The following is a 6,461-nucleotide window of genomic DNA, read 5'->3' as shown; positions in this document are numbered from 1 at the left end:
GCCCCATGTAGAGAGCATTACAATAGTCCAGCCGGGAGGTGACAAGGGCATGAGTGACCGTGTGCAAGGCGTCCTGGTCCAGAAAGGGCTGCAACTGGCGAATCAGGCGAACCTGATAAAAGGCCCCCCTGGCCACGGCCGTCATATGCTCTTCTAAAGACAGCCGTGCGTCCAGGAGGACACACAGATTGCGAGCCCTCTCTGTGGGGGGCAAAGATTCACCCCAACTAGTCAGCGATGGCACCTGCTGACTATATCGGGATGCTGGAAGCCACAGCCACTCGGTCTTGGAAGGGTTGAGTTTGAGCCTGTTCCTCCCTATCCAGACCCACACGGCCTCCAGGCAGCGAGACATCACATCAAGGGCATCGTTGGGGTGGTCTGGCATGGAGATGTATAGCTAAGTATCATCAGCGTACAGATGACACCTCACCCCAAAACCATGGATGATCTCACCCAGCGGCTTCACATAAATGTTGAACAGAAGGGGCGAGAGGACCGACCCTTGTGGCATTCCCCATGCGAGGCGCCTCGAGGTCGACCTCTGCCCCCCTGCCAACACAAACTGCGAGCGGTCGGAGAGGAAGGAGGAGAACCACCGCAGAATGGTGCCCCATATTCCTAACCCCCTCAACCGCTGCAGCATGATACCATGGTCGATGGTATCAAAAGTCGCTGAGAGATCTAATAGGACTAGGACAGAGGAGCAATCCCCGTCCCGAGCCCTCCAAAGATCATCCACCAACACAACCAATGCCGTTTCTGTGCTGTACCCCTGTCTGAAGCCCGACTGGTACAGGTCCAGATAGATAGCTTCATCCAGGTGCTGGGGAAGCTGTCGTGCCACCACACTCTCAACAACTTTCGCTACAAAACGAAGGTTGGAGACCGGATGGTAGTTGGCTAATTCAGCTGGGTCCAGGGAGGGCTTCTTGAGGAGGGGCCTCACTACCGCCTCTTTCAAAGCATAGAAAAGGCATACTTCTTGAGTCCCTCAAAATGACATTGTCTAAATGATGGAACTTGGAACATGTCTTTTCTGCTGTTCCTGATGGGACAGGAGAGACCATTGCAGAGACAGGCAATCCTTCAAATAATATAACTCTATGACATGAAGGGCTTTATTAGTGAGCACATATTGGATGCCAATGCAGCTCACAAAGCAGAAGTGTAATATAGATATCATAATGCTTACATAGGCCGCTGCTGTCAAGCACAGGAAATCGGGAATTTAGGCAGTTCAAATGAGTATAGGTTTATTGTATGCTAATGCTCTCTACAAGAATCTGAACTACTAATGGTGAAAGCAAATTGGTGGTAGATAAGAGTCAACTGGATTCAAGCTGAGCTGGATTTAGATCTCTTGTGGGTTCGAAAGGACTTGAGTTTGATGACGCATTTGACCCCCCTCTCCTTCAAGCTCAGACTGGTCATCTACAATAGCTTTACGGACAAATGCAGCTTCCAGATATACTTCAAAGACACCACCTTGTAAAACACATTGCAGTGCTGTACTGTAATCCATTCAGGAGGTGACCAAAACATGAGTGACCATACATAATGCCTCCTGGTCTAGGAAGAGACACGTCAACCCAGCTAGGCAGACCAGACCAGGGAATCGATTCCACAGGAAGACCAGAACTATTTTTTATTGAGAGCAGCTATAATAATAGAATCTTACAAGGGATGCTGCCGGCAATATTATCATGTTTCCCAGGACTTAAAGAATGTTTCAGCCCTCTTCGCCTACTCTCTTCAGTTAAGGACATAGGTTTAGAAGATAAGTTGCTTTGATTGAGGACACTTAAGTGTCCTTACTGATTATAAAAATCAGCTTCCACAGAATCTAATCATCTCCCTCTCCCTCCCTCTCTCTCTCTCCACATCTAATGTGCACCTGCTCATTACAAAGTTTAATTCTTCAGCTTCTTTCTCTCATCCTTTCATCAAAACAGATTGCTTGCAGCTCGTTCCTCAGACTGAGCTGCTGATGGCGTCTGCACTGTTTTTATATATAATAGACTTGCCTGGTCCAAGGCTACTTGTTCCCTGTCTTACCAGCTCCTGTTTCCAAATCCTTTCTGTTATGTCCTTATAAGGACATCCGCCCTGATTGGCTGCCAGCCATCGGGCGGGAGATTTGAATCCCTGTCAAGGGGCGGTGCGTCTGCCGGGAGCGAATATAAGGAGAGCTCCGGCAGCGCGCCAGCAGTCTTGACTCGTTACTTGTAATGAATAAAAGTTGCTTAATGTATCGAGCTGGTCCAGTCTTCTTTCCCTGCGCCGGATCTAACACTGGCGACGAAGGACTAGAGAGAAGAACCTTCACAAGACTCTTGGCACGATCGCCCACCGAACAAAATCACCACACCACAGCGACCTTCCAGAATGGCTACCCCGCAAGCCCCGATGACCGCGCTGAACCCATTCGACCCATCCCGGGAGAAGTGGAGGTCATACATGGTCCGATTCCGGCAGTTCCTGCGAGGCAATGGATACCAGAACCTCGATGAGGAGAGAAAAAGAGCCCTTTTCCTGGCTCATTGCGGATCGGACGTTCTGGAGATGGCGATTGACCTCGTGGCACCCAGGGACATCGAGGAGATGTCCTGGAACGACCTGCAGGAAGTCCTACAGGAGCACTATGCACCTACAGGCACCCCCATCGCAAACAGGTTCACCTTCCAGCAAAGAAACCAGCGGGAAGGTGAATCCATCAAGGAATTCGTGGCAGCGCTTCGCCAAATCGCTGCCAACTGCGAGTTCGACAATGTGGACAATGCCATCCGGGACCGCATTGTGTTTGGAATGCGAGATGTGGGGCTGCAGAAGAAGTTCCTCAGCCGGAAGAAGATTCCGCTCAAAGATGTCCTCGACGAGGCAACGGCGGCTGAAACGTCTGAGCAAGCAGCCGCCGCGATGGTAAAAGCAAGGGGGATCCATAAGATCCACAAGTCGGGCCCGACCTCATCAGACGAGGCAACCACTCAATCCGAGTCTGATGAGGAAATGGCCGTCCACAAGGTGTCCCGCCCCCCCAGGCGGGAAAACCCGCAGCATGGCGACCGGGGAGAGCGATGCGGCAGCTGCAGAGGCGACCACCCCAGGGCAAACTGCAGATGGAGGGACGCGACCTGCCGCCGATGCCTGAAGAGGGGCCACATCGCAGAGGCCTGCAGAGCCACAGATCCAGCCCCGGAACCACCCAGACCGCGATTCAGGGAAAATCGCAAAGATAACCAGAGGACATCCAAACGGTCCTCAAACCAGTCCCGGCGCGGGGAGGAGGAATATCCCCGCAACAGAACGGTGCACCAGACCACCACCATTGCTCACACAAGCGACGAGGGAACCACCAAGTTCCACGTGACGCTGCTAGCAGAGGGGTCTCCGTGCAAGATGGAGGTAGACTCCGGATCCGCCTACTCCATCATGGACTGGCAGCACCTACAGCAGCTGAACCCGGCATACAAAAGGACCCAGCTGAAAACCCCGAAGGCGAGACTTGTGGACTTCAACGGGAACCCCATTGAAATCCTAGGCAGAGCCACAATCCGAGTGAAATACAACGACTTCAACGGAAAGCTACCCATCACCATTGTGCAGCACAGCCGACCGAACCTGTTGGGCGTGGAGTGGTTCAAGCCGCTGGGACTTTCACTTCAGGGCATCCACGAGATCCGCAGGGACGAACTCGACTCCATCATCGAAGAGTTCAAAGAAGTCTTCGATGGTAAGCTGGGGAAATTTGTGGGGAGGCCAATCTCCTTTAATCTGGACAAGGGAATCACCCCAATCAGGCTCAAGCCCCGCCGAGTTCCATTTGCCCTGCGGCCTAAAGTAGATGAGCAGCTGGATAAGCTGATCGCCCAGGGCGTCCTGGAACCGATCGATCATGCCTCATGGGAGACCCCCATTGTGACCCCACTGAAGCATGATGGGTCTGTGCGCATCTGTGCTGACTACCGTTGTACCATCAACAAGGCGTTGGCACAGAGCGCATACCCAGTCCCAGTGGTGCAACATCTGCTGCATTCCCTGGGATCTGGATCAATTTTCGCGAAACTGGACCTGGCCCAGGCTTACCAGCAACTGCCAGTGGATGACAAAACGGCGGAGGCTCAAACAATTGTCACGCACAGAGGGGCATTTAAATGCAACCGCCTCCAATTTGGAGTCAGCGCTGCCCCTGGCATCTTCCAATCCATGATGGAACGCCTTCTCCAAGGCGTTCCAGGGGTGGTGCCTTACTTCGATGATGTGCTCATCTCCGGTGACTCAAGAACCCAACTCCTTGAAAGGCTCAGGCTTGTCCTGCAGCGGTTCAAGGCCAAGGGTTTGAGGGTCAGGCGGGACAAGTGCATCATAGGGGTACAGGAAGTCGAGTTCCTGGGCTTCCTCATTGATAGCACAGGCATCCACCCCACCAAATCAAAAGTGGAAGCAATCCATGAAGCTCCAAGCCCAAAAAACAAAACGGAGCTTCAGGCTTTCCTTGGGTTGCTCAACTTTTACGCCATTTTCTTAAAACAGAAAGCCACAGTTGCTGAGCCACTCCACCGCCTGCTGGGAAAATCGGCTTCCTGGAAGTGGGGCCAGGAAGAGGAAGCGGCATTCCGGGCCATCAAAGGACTATTGACGTCCAAAAGCGTCCTCATTCAGTACAGCGAGACGCTCCCCATCAGACTGACCTGCGACGCGTCGCCTTACGGGGTGGGGGCAGTCCTCAGCCACGAACTGCCCAATGGCTCGGAAGCCCCAATCGCGTACTTCTCAAAGACTATGTCCGGCGCAGAACGGAACTATAGCCAGCTGGACAAAGAAGCCCTGGCCATCGTGGCTGGAGTGAAGCGCTTCCACGAATACCTCTACGGAAGAAGCTTCACCATAGTCACAGACCACAAGCCTCTCCTGGGACTCCTCGCAGGCGACCAACCAACCCCGACCTTCATGTCCCCAAGAATGACGAGATGGGCAATCTTCCTAGCGGGCTACTCCTATAGGCTCGTGCACCAGCCAGGCACAGCCATAGGAAACGCCGACGCCCTCAGCAGATGCCCGTCGAAGAAGCCGGTCGAAGACCCAGCCCCCACACTCCACCTACTGCACATTGATGACGACGCCAGCTGCCCGGTGTCATCCGCAGATGTGGCCGTCCACACCCAAAAGGACCCCACACTCCGCAAAGTGAAATCCTGGATCCTCAGAGGGTGGCCGTCGGGAAAGCCAGAGGAAAGATTCAGCCCGTTCGCCAGGAAACAGGAGGAGCTGTCCACCATGAAGGGCTGTCTGCTATGGGGAGACAGGGTGCTGATTCCAAGCACTCTGCAACGGCGAACGTTGGAGACCTTGCACAAGGGGCACCCGGGCATCGTCCGCATGAAGGCACTGGCACGGAGTTATGTCTGGTGGCCCTCCATGGACAAAGACATTGAACAATGGGTCTCCAGATGTGACCCGTGCCAAGAAGTTCGCCCAGCACCGCCGCAATCCGAGGTCGCGAAGTGGGAGACCCCCGGCAACCCCTGGTCGAGGGTCCACATTGACTTCGCGGGTCCGATGCAGGGGCGACACCTCCTCATCGTGGTAGATGCCTTCTCCAAATGGCTCGAGGTGGTGCCCATGGCATCTACCACAACGGACGCGACGATCCGAGCCCTGCGCCGTCTCTTCGCCACTCATGGTCTACCGGATGTGCTGGTCTCAGACAACGGCCCCCAGCTCACATCCTTGGCCATGGAATCCTTCCTGGCGGGACTGGGCATCCGCCACGCCCTGTCCGCCCCTTACAGGCCGGCCGGAAACGGACAAGCGGAACGCATGGTCCGACTGACCAAAGAGGCCCTCACCAAGATGGGCCCGGGGGACTGGCAAGAGCGCATAGACAATTTCCTCCTCACCCAGCACATCACGCCACACGCCACCACCCACAAGAGCCCGGCCGAACTGTTGATGGGCAGAAGGTTGAGGTCACCCTTGGACCGGCTGCACCCCCAATACAGCCCGGAAGTGACCGCAACCGCCAGCCGCCCGCTTCGCGCCTTCAGCAACGGAGATTCAATTTTCGCGCTGAAGTTCAGCGGCTCTCCTAAGTGGCTGAAGGGGAAGATTGCCAGCACAACCGGCCCCAAATCATACATCGTCGAGTTGGAAGATGGACAGTTCGCGAGACGTCACATCGACCAACTCCGAAAAAGGTGGGGGGGAGCGCAGGAAAACCAGCCTGACGAGGGAGGCCTACAACACCCCGATGAGGTAGGCCTCCAACACCCCAGCGAGGTAGGCCTACCACACCCAGACCCGGTAGGCCTACAACAACCCGGCGAGGTAGGCCTACGACACCCCGACGAGGTAGGCCTACCACACCCCTGCGAGGCAGAGCAGCACCACCCCGTCAAGGTCGGCCCAGCCCACTACCAGATGCTGTCACGCCGGCAGCCCAGCGAGGTAGACCGGGGCCA

The sequence above is a fragment of the Pantherophis guttatus genome, chromosome 2 (assembly GCF_059756535.1).
Source record: "Pantherophis guttatus breed Tessera chromosome 2, ASM5975653v1, whole genome shotgun sequence".
NCBI lineage: Eukaryota > Metazoa > Chordata > Lepidosauria > Squamata > Colubridae > Pantherophis > Pantherophis guttatus.
This window is presented reverse-complemented; position numbering follows the sequence as displayed.